General features: G+C 49.3%; 1 protein-coding gene across 7 annotated transcripts in view; it reads right to left on the bottom strand.

The window, feature by feature from the left end:
• zuc (Mitochondrial cardiolipin hydrolase zuc) overlaps positions 1-20969 on the bottom strand; it is a 122212-nt gene that overhangs the window by 75050 nt on the left and 26193 nt on the right. The window contains exon 6 of one of the 7 annotated variants that reach the window (XM_076373921.1): positions 4503-4594. The exons of the other annotated variants lie outside the window; for them this stretch is intronic. The gene's annotated coding sequence lies outside the window, so the exon portion shown is untranslated. Of the gene's footprint in view, positions 1-4502; positions 4595-20969 lie in introns of those variants that run through there. 7 annotated transcript variants of the gene reach the window in all.

Consider the following 20969-nt stretch of genomic DNA (forward strand, 5'->3'; position numbering starts at 1 on the left):
TCCCCTCGTTTCATTTGGTCACGAACCGAGACACTTTCTCGCCATACTTCTCCTAGCGATCGCGACGTTCCCCTAACATGCAACGCGAGTCTCGCTCTAGCTCGACGCCGTGATCGCTTGTTACATTTGAATTAGGTGTCCGATGTTTGCTTCGGTTTCCACGGTTCAGATAGAATAGGATTGTAGGGGTGTTGATGGATGTCTTTGATCGAAGCCTTCGCTCGCGGAGAACTCGCTCGGAGATGGATACATTCTTTCCGAGCGGGTCTTCGGAATTAATCTCCGTTCCCGTGGGTGTTATTACTAAGAGTTTGTTTAGTGAATTTCGTTGAAAATCCTAAACAGCGTAATTAATTCCAGGGAAATTTTGCATAGAATAATAGCTGAGCGGAAGCCGCATAATTCAGTCGGTTAATTACACGCAACCGGATGCGCACAATAGAAAACCGGTAGCGATACGCGGGCTAAATTCATGGAATATGAATAAAACCGTGGAACACGGAAAGAACATTTTCGTCCCGCCCTCGATTACGAGGCCGGGTCTCGATCGTGCGCCGTCCGACCACGAGTTCCGTGCATCTTCGCCCCGACGTCTGCGGCCCGAGCCAGTTTCCCGCATCTTTCATTCGCGAATGGCTTTTCCCGTCGGTCCGGCGGGGTCTGGCTCGAACAGGGACAGCGACGCGGCGAGAACAACCGTCGACAACGGCCGGGGAAGATGCCGTAGAAGAAAAAGCTGCGAAACTTGCGGCGAAAGTTTCCACCGCGTCCGAGACATTCGCTATGCGGAGAGCCCGGAGAAAAATATTTTTCCATGCGCCTCGTTGACACTTGCCGCGACGAACTGGCTCGAAGCGGCGGGAAGAAGAAGACGAAGAAAAAGAGGAAGAAAAACAAAGTGTCCCGACTTTTACCCACACTCGCGGAACTCCGTGACGTTCCTTTCTGCGTGCCTACCGACCTTCTTCCTTTCTCCATTCCTTTCCTTCCTTCCTTCCTTCCTTCCTTCCTTCCTTCCTTCCTTCCTAGCCATTCACCGTCGTGTTCCACAGCGTTCCCGCGATACGCGTTGCATTCGGGCTCGCGATCGTTGCATACAAAGTGCCATCGGGAAAGAATTTCCGCTTAAAAAGTCCGCGATAACTGCGGGACTCGGGTTCTCGGCCTTTCTTCCCTCGTTTCGTCATTCCGTCGGCCGATCGATTGCACGTATACAGGTCAAGCTTGAAACGTTGCGATCCGGAACGGGACCGAAGAACGCGGGGCCAAGAAAATAGATAAATTGCTCGGTCGCTCGGAGGAAAAGAGCAGTCGTTTTCGTCGAGCACGAGATTAAACGGATCCCCGTGCCTCGCCGAGGCGACCGGATTATGAGAATCGATTTACCATTAGTACAGTTTCGCGCTTTGATTTCTCCATCGCTCGCTCAGGGGAAACTCGCTAGCTAGCTAGCTAGCTAGCTACCTAGCTAGCCAGTCTACTAGTCCACTGGCCAGCCGGCTCGCTCATATCGGCAAACATTTTCCGACTGTTTGCGAGCGCGGCCGCTGATTATTCCTCGCGAATTCTGGAAGCCCGCTCGCGCCTCGTTTTGTCCGAATAGTTCTATTTCGGGGCCATAATCTAGTGCCAGACCACAAGGGTAATAAAACGCAATCCCTCGCTCTCCCTCTCGCGAATCCCAGACCCCGCCAGCCCCATGCCGGCTTTCCATCCCCCGTAACGCGGGTTCACCGACTATGGAAATTTACTGATGCCCCGACTACGTGCCAAGTGTACGCCGGAAACTTCTCTTCTATCTAGGAAGGGCATTAACGCGCGGAAGCTACTCAACGATACACGGCCGCGCGTACACCGGGGCGTTAGTCAGTGGAATCGCCGTTTAACTTGGTACCGCGAACGCGGAACTTTCCGATTCCTCGCGCGCCGCGATGATCACTGCAGCGATCGCCGCAGCGAGCCCCCTTCCCGCCGACCCCTGTGTCCCTTGTTACGGGCAAAGGCTGCCGCGGAACTGCGACTAATGAACGACACGGTGTGCTCGGTCGCCGACCGAAATTAATTGCGAGCGTATAGTTTTAAACGAATAGCTGTGGGCAACAATCGCGTACACTCTAAGTTCAAGGAAAAGAGTTAACTATCATAGATTCTAACATCTCGAGTCGGTTATCGTATTCCTCAAAGTTTCCTCACGAATCGCGCTGACCGCTAGACGACGCCGCAGCGGATAAGAATTCCGAGAGACCTATATAATTCCAAAGCTCCATCGCATGAAAATAGATGAATCTACGTTCCTCCCAATCGAAATACAGACGTGTTTGCCGCATATTCTCAGCCAATACCCCGATGATCCAAGCAACTCGCGATATCCGCGTCGGAAACGTCTGCAGCCTCTTCCAGCCCGAAATTTCCTAAATTCGATCTGGCCCCGCCGGCGGCCGGGGGAACAGCCTCGCCAGAAGCGGAACGCTCGTTTTTCATTTCGCGGATCGATCGCATCGGCGCGTGTCGCGCGGTTAACAGCCCCCGGAGCGCCCCGTCCGCGCGGCCGGTACAAATTCTATCGGAATTTCGTTCTGTTATTAAAATAAATCAAAGTTCTGGGGCCCGTAGTTGCCGCGCGTCACGCGTGACGATCCATAATGGTGAAATACGACGTTACCGTGGCGGTGTGCACGGGGAGGAGGCCAGCCGCGCGCCGATCGATCGATCCCCGAACACCCGAATGATTTTATTTCCCGGCCGGGAGATTAACGGGCGGTGTCACGGCCGTATCGTTTCCCGCGGCGTCGAACGTCGTTGCTTTTATTTTCCGACGGGCCCAGTCCTCGCCGGGGAAGTCCCGCGAGCGGGATCCTGCGAGAAACCTCGTTGTCCTCGACGGTCCTTACCCCGGTGGCTTTTATTGTCGCGCGAGCCAGCTGCCGGACGGCCGTAACCGTCCGCGCATCTTTTTCTCAGCGCTTGTCGCTTCTTCGCGCGACAACTCATCGAACTTCCGGGCCCCGGTGTTGTTCCCAGAAGACGCGCGCGCCGGGCAAAAAGAAAAGAGAGTTTCCCGTCCGTCATCTATTTCGCAAACGAGCCGGCTCGCGGGGGAATTTCTTGCGCGCGGTATGCGCCGCGCTGGAAACGACGCTCCACGCTATTCCGCCGCGCCACGACAACGCCATTCTCTTCCACTCTTCTCCTTCCGCCTCCATTTCTTTTTCGGCGCTGGGAAAAATTGAACGCTCCCCTGTCCCCGCGGACGATCCTGACCCGATCGTAATTCGACGTTTCGTTTCTATCGGCAGGTCCGCGCACTTAGAGAATCGACGTTGATCTCGTGGTTTCGATCGATGCTGTGGAATATTGGGGAGCTTTGAAGCTTGTGGCGTATCGTTGAGCAATGCTGATTTGTGGAGTAGTATCTTCGAATTTCGATTGGTTAGGTGGTGTATGGAAATTAATGATCGCACTTTTCGTCGTGTTGTATGATCTCTTGGCGCAGTCTTCGTGGCAGTAGGTATGTGGATATAGTTTGAGCGTTGGGAATTATTTAAGAAAAAATAGTACTAAAGTGCAGTGCTCCGAGGGTTAGAGTGCATAATAATTTCAGAAGATTAAGGCTATGCAAAATTAAATGCATGATAATGTGACTTGTAATTCTGAATGTTATAGCGTTCATGTTATTTCGCGTCACAATGAAAATGAATGCTATAGCATTCACGTGAACGTGTTAATACCCAAACCTCAAGAAACTCAAGAAACTCGAGAAACTCAAGAAATTCGAGAAACTCCAGCAATTCGAGAATCTCAAGAAATTCGAGAAACTCAAAAGACTCAAGCAACACAAGCAACTCAAGCAACTCAACAAACTGGAGAAACTCGAGAAACCCGACATCTCCTATCCATCGAGAAGCTCAATCGCTTATCGTCGATTCGATCGCCGTCCGGCGAATCCGAAGAAAACGCAAAGAGTCTCGAAGACGCTGAAAACGACGTATAGAATTCCGCACAGGGTCTTCGTCGTGCATCGCTATCATTCGCAATTTCGAGGAGCGATGGTCCATTCATCGGTCACGGGGGCGCGAAGAAAAGCCAGATCTCCGGCCGATCGCCCAGCACAGTCTCCCCTCTTCCTCGCCCCGTGAACCCTCTCACGCGGCCGGCAGTCGTGTAGTCATCGCACTCCGCGCGCGCGAAAAATGAATACGTTCTTTAAAACGAGCGTCCTGCTTACGGTCGGTGGTCGATGGCAAGCGTAGTTTGCCGAGCCCTCGAGAAATACCGGGCTCGCAATTTCGCGTAACGAAAAACAAATAGCAGCCATCCATCGAGCTCGCCGCTGCTCGGGGAAGACGCGTGTAGCGAGGAAACGGCGCGCAAGAGGGAAAGGGGGCGAAAAGAGGAAGAAGGGGATAAAACAAGGCGAGAAGAACGTACGTACCGTTCGTCCGCGATTTGATGGCTAGGCTGAGGAATGCGAGTCTAGTTGGTCAGTTTTTACCTCGTCTTCGACTCCAATTCACTGTTCATCGATACCGTTACGTGTTGCCAATCGAAAGTATGGATCAAAAGCAGGGAGACTGTCGCTAGGAGTTTAATTTTCCTGTAACATCGTGCAGATTCGTGTGGAAACTTTCAATTGAAATCTGAATGTTATTATATTAAACATTATTTATCTATGATCAATCTTTAATTTTTAGAGTACACTATGGTACAGATTAACCCTTTGCACTCGAGAGGTGACTCTCAGTCACCACTTAATTTGATGCAGTAAAACTATAAAATTTGATATTTAATATTGAACTATGTATAATGCACCGGTGTGTGAAATATTGGGATAAAAAAGCTTTGTTTCTCAATTCACTTGTGATTTCTCTTTGAGTTCATTTAGAAAAACATCGTCTTTGTCTAGTTAGAAAATGTTAAATATATCTAGCGAAATACTTCCGAGTACAAAGGGTTAAGTATAAAATTCTGTTCCTTTCCACTAAATTGTGAACTAGTTCTATCAACCACAATTTCGAAAGCTATAAGACAAGGAATTAACCCTTGCACCACTTCGACGAGTCTCACAATTCCAAACAAAATATTATCATATACGAGAGATCTGTATATCTACAATTATAGTCCAGATTTTGCTCAGTTAACACGTTCAGTTCTACGTGCACCACATGTGGTACACGTTAATTTTTGTGACAAAATATTTTTAAGAGACACATGGTCGAGAATAGCTGTATACGTTACAAAGCACCGAAACATCAAGAAACGATATCAAAATACATAAAATTTAACCCTTTGCACTCCGTAGACGCCGCTCAATCGCCAATTGATTTGACACAGCAAAATTATAGAGTTTGACATTTAATATTAAACTTTGTACAATGCATCGACATGTAAAATATGAAAATAAAACAGCCTCTTTCTTTAATTTACGTGCGATTTCTCGTTAAGTCAGTTTGAAAGAATGTCGTTGGTATTTAATTAAAAAATGTTGAGTATTTCTAATGAAAAACTTCTGGGGTGCAAAGAGTTTAAAAAAACTTGAATATAACTTAATATTTTACTTAAAAAATCAATACAGTTCATTCAACGTGTTGAAAATGATAGTGCAATACAAACAGTAGGTAGTGGTCAGGGGCATCCTTAGCAAAATTTCTGGCACGTAAAGAAAAGGAAAAGAGACAATAGGTAGAAGCACGGAACAAATGAAAAGGTAAAACGGTATCGAGACGGTGCTGGGAACGAGCCGAGAAGGCAACGAGGAAAATCGGCAGCGGACGATAGTTTTTTACGGACAACTTGTCGGCGACGTGGGGAACGCCTCGGGAAGCGATTCGAAAGCCGCGCATCGTCGCGACGATGGCTTCCCACCGTGGGAAAAAAGTTTCCGGGAAGGAGGCTAACGTTCGCCGGAGTTCGAGGTTTGCCTTGGTTTCGTTTGGTTTACGGAGCGTCCCCGGTAAATATTTAAAAGCGGCGTTCTTATTCGCGGCAGGCCGCCCATCCCGCTGCGGTAGTTGGCTCACGCTCGTCCGGGAAACAATCGGTTTTCTCTCGAATTTTAAAATCGTAATGCCCCCTCGCGCGCGCCTTCTTTTTTTCCCCGCGCCTGTATCGCCCGGCGGCCGACCGACGGATCCCTTTCAAATATTAACTGTCGATGCGGTACGTATACACGTCGAATCCCCGTCAAAATTTAAACTTAAACTTTCCCGTACGCTCTCGTGCACCGCCCGGCCTTCGCGCGATTTTCCTGCGGGTTAAACGGTCGTTCCTTCCCTCCGCGGCCTCGTTCCGTTGCTCTTTGAACATGTGAAATTTTCGTGGATGGATGCGGTGGTTAACACTGGGAATACCGAGTATTTTATGCGACGAGTAACGTTTACGAAGATTGTGCAATAGATTTTTATTCGGCTGCTGGTGTTTATTATTCGAGTGGAACTAGTTGCTTATGAAAATGTTTCGGGTGTTTGCTTTGGGAAATCGATAATCGCGAAGTGATGTGACGTCAGTTCTATTTAGGTAGTTCTGGTAATTATGTTTACCGGTGAGGATAAGTAAAGCAAGCTATTTTAGAATCTTCAGCTCGCAAGTATTGAAATTATAACGAAGCTTTCGCGAGAAGTTAATAAATTTCGTGCATTTTAGATAGAACAGCAAGGGACGCATTGAGTCTCGAGAAATGTTCTAGTTTTTTTAAAAACGTAGGAATGTCACTGCAGTTGCTCGGTGGTTTTAGTGTTAATTCTACGTCCTCGAATTCTTGCTGAATTTATTTCAGGATTCTGGTTCCTCTTTTCGTATTTGTTGGTTTTAATAAGGTTTCAGCGGAATAAGCATCGGCTTACGATGATTATATTCCAGTAGAAAAGCGTGGAAAGTTATACAAAGGGTTTTCGGTTTTAGAACGCGAGAAACTAAGTCGGAAACGTAGAATGAAATTTTTTCATGGAACGGTTCGTTCCCAAGATAATCACGTTCGAAAATTTGTCGGGCGCGCGTGCCGCTGAATAAGAATCTGCCGACGTGTCTGTTCATGGCCTGCCGTTTCTACTTCTCGCGGCTACTAATGAATGCGTGTCAGACAAACTTTCCAACTCGATTATCTCGGGAACGAAGTGTCCCGCGGAAAAAACTTCATTCTACATTTCCGACATACTTTTTCCCATAGATACGCGCCGCTATCTCGTTGCCTCGTTCCTCAGAGCCGTCCAACAATTGTAAACAGGGGAGGGACGCGTAAAACATTTCGATTCAGGACGATTAGGAGATCCACACGGAAAACGTCGGCGTAACTTCCGAAAACTCTCTCTCCACGAGGCGCATTAATATTAAACGCATTAGTTACACAACAGTTTGCGGCCAGCGATTACAGTTCCTAGGTACAAGATTCTCGCGGGTAATCCCCGCTCACTTCGCCGAATTCCGTGGTTAACCCATTAACTGGGGAAAGAATTTCCGCGAGTCCTCCGTTTAGTCGACGGAGTAGATATTATTTCGGAGACACGCGCAGTATAACAGGATTCCTATCCCGCTTACGGATAACAGAACGAAATGCGTTAAGAAATACAAAATCAATGAACTTTGCACTCGAAAAATGACTCAGTCACCGTTTGATTCGATGTAACAAAATTACAAAGTGTTACATATAATATTAAGTATACATGAAATATTTATATAAAATAGCTTTGTCTCTTTACCCTTTGAACTCTGTAGGCTCCAATATTGCACCAGTTATAATATTAAGTATTTTAATGAATCTCAAAGAAACTACCCTAAAATTATTCGACTTTCCACACATCCAAATTTTGTGCTAAGAAGAAAAATAAGAGATCGAAGAAATGTTATAGCATTTCTAATTTTCGCTAGGAATACTATAAAAATTAGTTGCAGTTGCTGATAGATTACAAAACAACCTGAAGTGCTAGGGGTTAATTTACGTATGTTTTCTCATTACTTCGTTTCAAATAGTGTCCGTCTCATCGGAAAGTGTCGAATATTTCTAGTAAAAAACTTCCGAGTGCAAAGTATTAACAAACGATCACATTACAATATTCTAACAATCAAACGATCAAAATACTCCATTCTAACGTAATCATACAACCGATTGACATCAATTCAATTACGCTTACTAACAAAAGAAACATCAGTGCCACCCTCTTCCGCTAGATTCAAAAGAGCGAAGTTAACTCTCCGACCCCTATTCACGGCGGCCCCGCAAAGAGCCGCGGAAAAAAAGGGCAGGTTCAAAGATTAAACTCGAAAGGCGACGGTCGAGAGTGTCGGTCCGCGGCGCTCGATTTCCCGTTCGCATTCTCATCGCGGCGGAATTTAAATCGCGAAAGGATACCGTGCGCCGCGCGGTGGTTGGGCCGGCGTGGGGAGGGAAACGCGACAAAATCGATGAAAATCCTGCTCGGAGGAGCCCGTCGAGTGCCCTGGCAGATTGCCATTGTCGCCGGTACAATTCAATCGCAAAGTTAGCTAGCTCCCTGTAGAAATCACATAATGTGCGGTTACCCAACCACTCCTCCTCCGGTTCCGTCCCTCCGTTCCGTCGTACGCCCATGGTTTTCACCCTGTCCGCCGGCCTGTCTCTCTCGCTCGCCCGCTGCCGGCGACTGTTCCGTCGTCTCTGTCTTATTCGCCCCCTTCCGCCCCCTCACCGGCCGTGGAATTCCTTCTCTTCGTCCCGGCGTTCGCGACCTTCTCGTCTCGTTCGCTCGCACACACGACATTCCCTCGCCGTCCCCCGCCGCCCCCGCGTCACGCGGCCTCGCGACATCATTCTGTTCGTTCCAGTAGCTCCGTCTTCGCCCCCCGACGCACCCCCGTGGCAGCGCACGCCTACGCCCGGCCGCGGCAGCCGTCCCGCGGGAGCCAACAAATCAAAAACACCCCCAAAGATCCACCCCGTGGCAACTCGCGAGAGAAAGGGAGAGGACGGAGGTCGCGAGGCGCCGAGATGGGCGAAAACCCACGAGAGAAGGGGCTAAATTAAAATGCACCGTGAAACCGGGCGGCGGCGCGCGGGAAATTACGTCAGTGTCTCCGGAAAACGCGGCCGAATCAAGGCCACGATAAGGGGTGTTTCCGGCGCGATAGTCGGCGGTGCGGGAGGATTCAACGGAATGTGAGGAATGTTCCTTCCGGTAGGTGTTTCTTGGAACGTATCGTTGGAGTCTGAGTGTGAATGAAATGTAACTGGGATTATTTGGAATGCGTTGATGATACACGAGTGCTCTGGCATTGCTTCTTATTTGTCTCGGATTTAGTTGCCTGTGGAAATTAACTCGGCGTTTGAGGGATAACGCTCAGTCGTTTGATTCGAATGAGTGTAATTAAGGAAGGAAAACAGTTCTTTCAGTTGATTTACGAAGGATTATTCTTTACGCTGGTAGCAAATAGTATAATGAACGTTTCATCGGAATAATGATAATTCGTAATGAAAGACATTATCGAACGCAAATGATTAAGTTGGTAAATTCGCAATTTCATGGGACGAATATTGGCTAATGCACGTGAGCCGCTAATTTGCTAATGTGATTAATTCCGCCGAACGAGAAGTAGAAAGATTTGATGAAATTTTTTACACGAGGAGGGGATTGAGTGGTTACGTCATTGAAATACGGGAATATTCGATGAAATTAATGACTACTTATCTGCGCATCTTCATCATCCCTACCCCGATCGACGGATTGAAACGGTCGGGAACTGGAAGACGACACCCCACGGCGCCTCGCGCTCGATAACGAGGCCCCTGATCGTTCCGAGACACTTTCGGACACGCGTCCTCCCCTTAACCTGTTAACCGGACCGACTTCTTCCGTCGAGCGGAAACTCGGCGCGGACTTGGACCGTACGCGAGCAACAAGAACTGCGGAAGTTTATGCGATCCTAGGAAAATCTTCGGTAAATCGCGGAATAGAAGTTTTAATTAAATTCAATACAGCTTTATTTTGGTTTTATTCCGATGACGACGGCCAGGTTGAATCTCATTTAACGTCAACTACTTTCAAAGACACCGGTGGCAGTGTATATTTGCTCGGAGTTCAGTTGTTCGGCGATAACGATCCAAAACTACCGCCTTCATTATGGACCGTTTAATTATTTCCCGACGAACAAATGAGAACATGCTGAATCACAGGTACTAATTAACGAAACCGAAAAACACTGGACATTATTTTACCCGTTTGCAAAACAGGACAAACCGTTCGAGGGCTGAATACTTACGAAACCCTTGAAAAGTTCAATTTCATGGAAGTGAATCCTTCAGAGGTTCAATTTCAGAAAACTGAAACGCCCGACGATTCCGTCGCAACGAACACTTCAACAGTTCAATCTCAAAAACCCGAGCCCTCCGTTCGAAAAATCCCAATCAACGGATCCCTCGGGTTCCTCCTAAAAGTTCCCATTAACCCTGTCACCTACACAAAGCCAGCCGCAGTAATACTCCATTTCCCCGCGGCTGGAAGCCGAGTCTTCCACCGGACACCTTCCAAGTCCGCGTCGTGCTAAGAGCACAGACCCGAAGAAAGGAAGAAAGAAAGGAAGCAAGACGTACCCTAGTATCGTCCAATTAGAAAGCGGCGAGCGCGCGGCAAGAAAGTGGGATGCCCGCGCGGCGGAAGGGGCGGGCGGCAGGGTGATGATGACGATGGTCGCGAGAAGGGATGAAGGGTGAGCTTCGAGCCGTGTAGTTTGTAGGTCGCGGGCGGTGAGTAGAGGTACGTACCGTTTGACTGAAGCAGGTGTTTAATTTAGCGGTACTTGGTAACACGCGTTGTACGTTGCGCGCAAGGTCTAAGGCGGACGGAGAAAGAGACGCGGGAGGGTCGGAAAGTGTGTGCCGGGGTGTGGGGGGTTGGCAGTAGATGTGGATAGAGAGCGCGGCCTCGCAAAAGGTGCACGTCGGGGAGAGGATACGCGGAGAGAAACGGGTTCAGAAGGAGGAGGCGAACGAAAGAGAGACAGAACAGCTGGATACAGGGTGGGAAGAGAGTGTAGGGAGGGGGCGGGGGGGAGAAAGAGAGCTACGGCGGAAAGGAGAGGAAAGCGAGGAGAGGGCTCTTGGCTTTAGCGTGCACGGCCTGCCTACTCATGGTAATTAAATGCCAGGCAATTTACAGGGCATGCATTTGCCGAAGGCTGGGCCACGGTGCCGTGCGAGTTTCTGCTCGGTACCCCCGGCGAAACTCGTGTTGGCGGCCGCGCACGCGTCCCACGACCCACCGACCGACCGACCGACCGCGTGCTAGGCGAACCAGCCAGCGTGTTACTACGATAAACTCCACGGCAAACGGGAAGAACCGAATGCTTTCGAACTTTCGGTTGTTTCGGTTAGCCTCGAGCGACTCGGACCCAGCCATCCGCTCGCTCGCTTGCTCGCTCGTTCGCTCACCCGGCCACCCTCGTACACCTGTACGCCCCGTGAGCGAGCCACGACTTTCTCGCGTTCCTCCGACGCCGTGGAAACTTCCGCGCGTCCCTTCGACCGCGTTCGTTTATCCATCCGTTCCGTTATGGTCGCGGAGCCGTTCGTAACTCGTTGATTTCGCGGGCCGATTAAGGTGAACCAATTTAACGTTCGACGGCTATACGGAATGCGCGGGCAGATTCGCCGTTGTTTCTTTCTGGCGGAGCAGGGAACTCTATTACGATCGTTTGCTCGCGGGATGAACCACGCTCGAGTAAATATATAGAAAATATGTGTGACCAGCATGTTTGTCTAGTAATGGTAATAACGGGGAACAACGCGGGCTCGCCGTTGGGAGGTACGTTTAACGTGGCTCGATGGGGTCACGGAGGAATTCGAATCGGTGCCGGTGGCTCCCGTTTCTTGCTCGTTGCGCTTCGCGCTGGCGGAAATGGCCGAATGAGATGAGGAACGGCTGGAATAATCGGCAATGTACCGAAGAAATTCATGTCATTGTTGGTAACGTTAACCCCTTGCAGGTCAGTGCGACTTTGGAGTCACATATATTGTCATCCTGCTGATTTGCTTCATGTTGCGTGGCGAATCGGCGGATAAAATCAAGCAATTAATTCGCTTGAACTTAAATAGCTCGAGCGTGAGAGTTCATCACTGTAATTCAGAAATTACTATATTTGTTTTAATACATACACTTATCAAAACTACTGAACACATTACTAATTTATATTCATTTGTTAGATTTATACTACATACATGATTCCATAGTCACGAGAAACAACTCAAGACGCTTAGTACTACTCAGCTTGAATATTAATATAAATTAACTCTTTGAACTCTGTAGGTTCCAATATTGCACCAGTTATAATATTAGATATTTTAATGAGTTTTAAAGAAACTACGCTAAAATTATTCGATTTTCCGCACATCCAAATTTTGTGCTAAGAAGAAAAATAAGAGATCGAAGAAATGTTACAGCATTTGTAATTTTCGATAGGGATACTATAAAAATTAGTTGCAGTTGCTGATAGATTACAAAACAACCTGGAGTGCTAAGGGTTAAAGGTTTCAAACCACCGTTCTTCCTCCAGAGCATCAATAATAAGCAATTATAATTAAGTTACGAAGGAAACCATGAAACCCGGAAGATACTCGCAAGCGTCGAGTCCGCGTTAAAGGAATCATCATGAATGATCGACGAGTTACCCCGAACTCCGGGAAGTATTTCCGCCCAGCCTCTTTCATCTCCCGTCGAGCCCCGTCTACTTTCCCAACACCATTTCCCGCACGAAAACACGAACGAGCGGCAGGACGAAATTTTCGGAGACCCTGTCCGCAACTTTTCTTATCTCGGGCAGCTTTATCGCGGACGCGGCGCCCTGCCGAGACACGTTTTGCTACTCTTTTAGTCACTTGTTGATGTCGCGGAGTCAAGAGGTTCCGGCGGAGGCCCGTGCCGGCACGGAAACGATGGTGGCCAGGTCTCCACCGCCACGAGCGGCTCTCGAGGCAGCCAGCCCGTGCTCGAACGCCTCCGCCGCGCGCCGCGGCGCGCTTTCGTTTACGCGCGCGGGACAAGGAGGGTCGAGGAAAACCGGGGGAGGGGTGAAGAATTCTGCTCCTCTCGCAAGAGCCAACTTTCGATCCGCGCGAAGCGTTCTCGACGAAGTTTACTCTTTCGGAGTTTTATCCAAGCCTGCCGCCTCTAACCCCCCGGACCGACCGGCGGCACCAACTTTCCGGAGGCAATCGTCCCGCGTACGCGCCCGACTTAAATCTCCCCCGCCGCCGCGCGCGCGGCGACGTTCCAACAAATCGTTAAGTTCCGTGCCGTCGATTTCTATCACTCGATATGACCTCGTTGACTCTTCGTATTCTTTCGTCCGACAACTTTTCACGACGAGAGTAATCGTATTCGCTGCGCCGTTCGCCCGGCGAATAACGTATCGGATGAACGGTGCTCTCGTATCATTCGGACGTTTCACGTTAATGTGACGCCATTGGCATTAAAGATCCAAGGATCTCTCGATCGGAGAGCTAGACTGTTTTTCAAGTGAAATTTCTTGTAGGAACCTCGGAGGTATTGATATATTCTATACAGTCGGTCGTTTGACGTTAGGTACACTTCGATTTGACACTTGTCGATTGCTGATTGATTTTATGTACACGTACCACATAAATAAATTTCATCTTGCACAACAATTAAAAAAAATACATATATTTGTCGCTTTGTCGCGATCCGTTGCTGTTTTGTCAATCGCGTCGTGTGTAAGTCCTTACGAATATGTATTTTGACTGTTTGTTGTAAACCTCTAGTATATAAGACGCAAATGAACGAATATCAATTTCGCCAGGGAGAATAGAATAATCTGTACAATAGATATCCGTAAATTAATGTTGATCGGTTTTATACGATGTTCGTCTTGTTCCAGTCACGTACTCGTTTCGCAGTGTTCTCCTGCCGGTGCGTCGACGAGCGTGATAAATAAATAAATAGTAATAACGGAGCGGAACATCCTGAGTAGAATTTCCGCGCGGGTATTAGAGGGTGGTCGACAACGTACACAAGCCGCGTTAGTTCCGCGTTTCACGCAAGTGTGCGCTCACTTTGTTTGACAGCGTCGGAACGGATCGGTCGTGTGAGCCACTCGCGGGAATTCTGAAACCGTTGCGCAGGATTCAGTTTTCACTGATTCATTGTGGACGATTAAAAGGGACAAAGGCGAGCGCCGGAAAAAGTCGCAAAAACGAAGGAAAGGTGATACCGGCAAGGGAATACCGTAATTTCGAGCAGCGTCTTTGATACTTTATACAAAAACACCAATTATATTCGCTGGAGCTGCTTTCCAAAGTTTCATTAATATTCATTAATATCGTAGTCGTTCCTTTGTCAACGAAGAAGGAACGGATTTTCGCTCCGCCGTAATAAGTGGCGGATCTTATGTGACTGATTGGTTCCCGAAATAATTACGGCTCCCCGATACTCGCGCGGAATACCAGCCCCAATTTCGCTCGACAAACGAGGTCCTCTGCAGACGCATTGTGCATCAGCGGCGACGCAAAGAGACCATTTATCCAGAAATAACGCGGGATTCAGCTAAACGCGTCTACGGCCGAACGCGACATAGGCTGGCGGAAGGGGCGGAAGTGAAAGATAAAACGAGGCGGGCGCGGAAACGGCTCAAAGACCAAATACACGAGGACCAAGAAGAAGAAGAAGAAGAAGACGAAGAACAAGATCAAGAACAAGAACAAGAACAAGAACAAGAACAAGAACAAGAACAAGAACTGACGGAAACAAGGAATGAACGAAGGAAGAAGAACGGGGTGGCGGGATGGAACGAAGAAGGGGTGCGAGTGCTTGTCGTTGTCATCGTTCGACGTCATTACCGTGGCTCGGCGAAGCGGATATTCCGTATCTCCGAAGTGACGCGTAACAACGTCACTGTTTACCGTATTTCGACCGTACACGCCGTTATCCGACTATCTCGTTCCGCGAAGATCCCGGGCGCGGGTTATCGATTCCGTTCGGTCGCAAGCCGGGCGCCTCGCAAACTTGAATTTTAATCGACGACGCGACAGAAGATTATGTAGCTAACGGGTCCGTCGACCGAAATCCATGGATTAGAAAGCGATCGAGGCGCATCTCCGCCGCGGCGCTCGCGCAGTCGCGAGCTACCTCCGGAAGGACGGATGGATGGATCGTTCGTTTTCTCGTCACTCGTATCCGCGCCAGGGTACACGATAATTTACCGTCGCCGGGGATAGGGGATAGGGGATAACGGAGCGGGACGAGCGAAAAGTAGCGCGGCGCTAGCTCTCGAGTCCATCAAAAATCACGATCGCGTACCGCACGATGAATATTTTATACGCTCGCTTTTCATCCGCGCGGCGGCTAGAACTGAAAGACCGACGGTGCCGAGCCGAATTTCCAGGATTTTTCCGGATCGAGACTTTCTCGCGGGCCATGGAGGGGGGAGGGAACGAGAAGAAGTTCCACGGTAATAACCGGTCGGTAGGGCCGACAGCCAGCCAGCCTTGTCTCGCCTCGGTTCGCGACGACTCTGAAAAATAAAAGGCTTCGCGCGGCACGCGTAACTGCTAAGCCGATATCGCGAAAGCCGGCCAGCTTCTACGTCGCGTCCCGTTTTGCTTCTTTTACTTTGCTGCCTCGTTCCGCTCCGTCCCGTTTAAATCACGCGACGCGAGTCGACGCGACCGCTCGAATACGGATGCCTCCTCGTTTCCGGCGCCCCGGCAATTCAACGCGGCGTTCAGCGCGGCGAGCGTCGAGAGCGACGCGACTGGGTTCTCACCTCGTCGATCTCTCGTCCTTCGATACGGCGAGCGGTGATATTTTCATCCAGGCAGACGGCTGCGACCGCCAGACCGTGCACCTGGATCTACCGAGTTTACGATTATGCCTCCATCCTTTTTAAGGGGGTTTTAAACGGGGAATCTCGGGAAACGGACGCTTCCGGAGTTTCTCGCTAACGGGTGATTCGATCGGGATTTATTGTGTTCCGAATGGATTCGTGTGGCGTTCGAAGCATTCAAGAAGGAATTTCGTTTTTTCTGAGGTTAAGAAAGGGTTTTAGATGGTCGTGTAACGAGTGGAGAGGGTTGTTTAACGTGTATATCGGGAGATCGAGTTTTATTTGGGTAGCCGGGTTGAGAGGTATCCGTTACTTGGAATTACTTCGAGAATTTCGGACAATGTAAAACCGACGGCCTTGTAAACGAGAGGTTACATTATCGTTGAGAAAGTATCCGCTTACCTTCGTTATTGCTAAAAAATGGAAATTGCGATTAAAGAAAGGGACGGTTAATAGATGCGGGATCTTATTAGAAAACCGCATTCAATATCTGAGGTCAATTAGCCGGAGTTTCGCCGTAAAGGGAGTAGTTTTCAGAAAAACCCGTTTAAAACTCTCTTGAAAATGTTGCAACTTCATCGATTTAACGAATCCCCGGCGTCGAGGTCGTTCCATGAGCTTCCCGGAAGATCGGTTCCAGAGAATACCCGAAAGGAAATACATTTTTTCGACGTGGCCGGACAATTAGGGGCTGTTAAACAAACCGGAGAAATATAAAACTCGAGCATCGATCAGAGTTTCCTTCGAACCGACGTGAAAAACGGAGTTCGGCGAGTACAACGGCAAAAAATTGGCTCGGCGGAACGGACGGGACAGAGAAGACGGAGGCCGCACGCTTGAAAAAGGATAGCAAGTTTACGAGTTTCCGATCACGTTCGACCAACGATTCAATTGACGCGCGACACGCTCGGACTACTCGAGTTTCCGGTTTCTGATCGGGGAGGGCGACGCTTTTAAGAAAACCGACTCGATCGCTCGCTGACTAGCTCGCGATCCGTCTACACCGATATCGCGGCTTGACACGTTCGCTGCGGACGTCGCCTATGCGCGTCATCGTTGACCAACAGTTTTCAAACTGTCTCGAATTACACCGTGAACGCGGGTCGAACTGACCCACTTCAGAATCATTATTTTCCAAGTATTCAGACTACGAACACGATATCGAACGAAGATATTTGATAGTGTAACCAAGTTGATAATACAACAAAGACTATAACGCCGAACAATTAATAATCCCTGCTTCTCTTTGCTACGAAAGAATGACTACACAAAAGTGCTCAAGATTTTCATGTCACTGAAACACTAATCTTCTTAACGCATCGAACGAACCGAATTTCCTTAGATGTATCGGATACAATAAACGCAGTGGAGCAAATATTACGAAGATCCTCGACGTTTTAGTTTCAATTTGCTCAATTAAGAAAACTATTCCGACCGTATAGGCGTTTCGACGAGTGTTCACTTGTCAATCGAAGTGTTAAAGCGACGGCGCAATAAATATCCGATTCCTTCCTTTCTCTAATGAACTACTAACCGCAGAGTAGTTTCATCGAACGCAGTCCTGAAAGGAGTTATAGGTCAAGAGGTTAACAGTCATTCGCATTAGTTGTACACAACCAAAACGACTGCAGCCAGCGGGAATTAATGATCCTCGATACGCAGCGAGCGTGTTAAACGATTCATCCGCGCTCGCAGCGTTTTTCTTCGGCCGCGATGCGATGGAGAAATTGAAAAAAATTGCCTCGAAATTCGCGGGCTGCATAGCTCGACGCGCGGCCTCGATTATTCCTCTCTCGATACGGTCTCTCTCGCGTGGCGTCGGACGATGTGAGAGGGTTCGTAGCACGGAGGCGGCAGTGGAGGCGGCGGCGGCGGCAGCGGCGGGGGCGAGCGTTTAAGGGGCGCGCACTCCGCGCGAGTTCGAGCTTTCGTTGCGTCTTATCGATTCTCGAGGCGCCGCGCGCGACTAACCCAGGCGATACACGAGTGCACGGTTTAACTGGCTCGATACGCACTCGTTACCATAAGCCGCCTCCCGGCTTGAATTTCCGGTACCGTCGCAACGGAGCGGATCGCTGCTACCCCTTCCTCATTCTGCCGCTCTTTGGGAAGCAGATTCGGAAGTTAGATTAGCCACGCGGCACCAAAACGATGCGCCGAAAAAACGGAGGGCAATCGACGGATTCAAGCCGGAACTCGACAGACGGGTCGAAAGTTTTTTTAGATTTAATTGATCGATGAGGATTCATTTCGTCGTCGAAAGCCTTGACACCGTACAGGCACTCGTCGCCGACTGCCACTTGACCTTGTTTTCTCTCTTTTCGCCTCGTTCACTTATAAACATCGCAGTGTTGGAGAACAACACACACATCCTTATGCATATTTTCTTAAAGATGGTCCATTGGTGTTGCTTTGGAAGAATTGCGGTGCATGCTAACGCATTGGCTCGGTGTACTTGGTATCGTGAGTTATCGAGTGAATTCCTATGAAACAGCGAAAGTTCTACTGATATCTCTTCAAGATTCATCTACTCAGACCTAGATATAGTCATCTATGACACAACTTGACCCCCTACTCCACAGTTCCCCTTGTTGCTACAATTTTCCTTCCAGGTTCATTTTCACATAGGAGATTTCGAACTTGGTCGTCGGACCTAACCAAGACCTAACCAAGACCAGCACCTAGCACGTCGTGAACTATGAACGATATTGTCTTAAGACCTACAGAAATTCTGTTAATCTGTAACATTGTTGTAATATACTTAATATAATATACGTTATGTAATAGACAGAAGTTTAACGGAAGACAACGGTTCGATAATTAGATTGATTGAATATGTAAGGTACAAGGAATTGGAATACAGAGTGAACGACGCAGTGATTTGTAAGACTAGAAACATTGGACATTTTTGGTAGAAATGTATGTTTAGATAGTCTCGCAGCTACAAGACGTTTGATAATGGAAGCCTCCCGCGAAGCAGAGCGAGGAGAATGGTACACCAGAGAGTCACCAGAAAATCACCGGAACCTCTTCGAACCTCCAAGAAACTAATATAACGCGGAACTAGCGAAGTTCCGAGTAAATGTACGAAGTTATTTGTGTCAGAATTGATTCGACCGAGTTCGCAGACAATCAACCATTCGCTCGCGATTAATTCCCAGCCGTAAGTCATTCAAGTATCCTCCGCAGCGAGCATGCCATCGAGCCGTAGACGAAACAGCTTCCTCCGACTGTCGCCTCCATTCTTCCGTTCACCCCCCATATACCCCGCATTATTTACAGCCAGCTAGGAACACGTGACACGCTGGGAAACATCGAAGCGGCCTCTCGGCCTGGCCGAAGAAGAGGGACCTGCGGTCGTTGAATGACGGAACGAAGGTGGAAGGTTGTTACCGCGGTCCGGAAGAGGAGACGATCCATCATGGGCGAGAAAGGACGGAAATCGATCGATCTCGCGACGCCACGCGGCGCCCACGGACGCCGCGGCGTTACGAAAGCGTCACGAAAGTCAAGCCGATGGGCCGTTCACGCGCGCCGGATCCGATCGCGCGTCGCCCAAGGAGCACGCCGCACGCGAGATCCCGAAGATCGAGATCGGGACGATTTCTAATGGTGTATAAAAGCGACGGACGTCGCCGTGCGTCGTAATTTCCATCCGGCCACCGCTCCGGGACGATAGAGGCGAAACGCGAGCGCGCGCACAGGATCGATGGGATCGCGTCCTCGCGTGTCTACCGGCAACTTCGTGCGCCGGCAAAGACTCTTTTCTCCCGACCCTCTCCGCCTCTTCTTTCTTCCTCCGGCCGCCGACGCGATTTTTCCTTCTAATCTTTGACTACGCGACTCCGGTACGCGTGGTATATCGGAGTATAGTTTGTTCAACGGAACGAGGCGGCGGACATAAACAAAGCGTTCCGGAGATAAGCGCGGCGATTGACACATACCGTTATCTCGGTGGCGCATAAGTTTGCTATCGGACGTTTTTGTTTACGTTTATCGCATCGTCTCGTTGAATCGACTATAACAGTAGCTACGTGGACCTATTCTTTTCTTATTTCATCCCTTATCCATGTCGCACTTGATCAATAGTTATCTTAGAATTGTCTCGACGCTCGATCTCTTTGTTCTCTGTTCGTGATTATTTTCTAGGGACTGAATGTAACAGTATAGGCAAAACACATTGATCTAATACTGCATTCGTTGCGGTCCGTAAGGTAATGTTCTCAATCCTAACCCCTGACGAGATGAAGCTTGCTCGAACTGTAGACTTCGAAAGGATTCCGTGAAAATCGAAGGGGAGCCTGCGGAAACACGGAACGAGGACTGTAGGGCCTCGAAGGAAGATTTCCGTGAAGATCAAAGGATATACCGGGGAAACACGGAACGAGGACTATAGGTTTCGAAAGAAGATTTTCGTGAAGATCGAAGGAGCGCCTGCGGAAACACGAAACAAGGACCCGAGGGTGGTCCGTGTCCCGATACGCTCTCGTTATTGCCGCGCGCCAGGCTATCGCGTACACGAGGATCCTTTCGCGAGGCGGTCGGTAATTTCCCGCGCGGCGAGTCGGCAATGATTAAGCTTTCGTTCGTCGGTAATTACGCGAAGCACGGAAACGCGGCGAGGATGTATACAACAACGCGCATTCACCCGCGGCCGCAGCTACCCCCTCGTCGACCGCTCCAGTTTCCCATCGGCCCTCGTGTGCTACCTCCGCCGCTCCCTCTACTTTCCACCTTCCGTCCTCTCCTCTCTCTCTCTCTCTCTCCCGGTTTCTGCCCATTTTTCATGCTCGTCGGACCAAAGTTAATAATAATTGCGTACTCAAAAAATTGCCGCGAACGCAACGACGGGAAACCGAGATGAACGGCGCGCGGCCGCCGTGGTGAAACTGGGAAAGAGGACTCTCTCCCAAGCAAAACTCCGGTAAACGGGAGCCATTACGAAGAAGTTCCGCTGCGTGTAAATATTAAATTCATCGCCGAGCTGGAATCGTTTCTGTCCGTCGAACGAGCCGCGTCGCAAATTACTGGATCCTCTTCCCGGTTCCGCTGCTTCCTCCTTTTTTTCCTACCCCTCCCCGTTACTCCTCTCCGTCCGCCGACACGGATTCGACTGGCAAACGAAGCCACTTTTGAACGATCGCGCCGGATATCTCGCTCGGTCCGCGATC

Source organism: Nomia melanderi, chromosome 14 (assembly GCF_051020985.1).
Source record: "Nomia melanderi isolate GNS246 chromosome 14, iyNomMela1, whole genome shotgun sequence".
NCBI lineage: Eukaryota > Metazoa > Arthropoda > Insecta > Hymenoptera > Halictidae > Nomia > Nomia melanderi.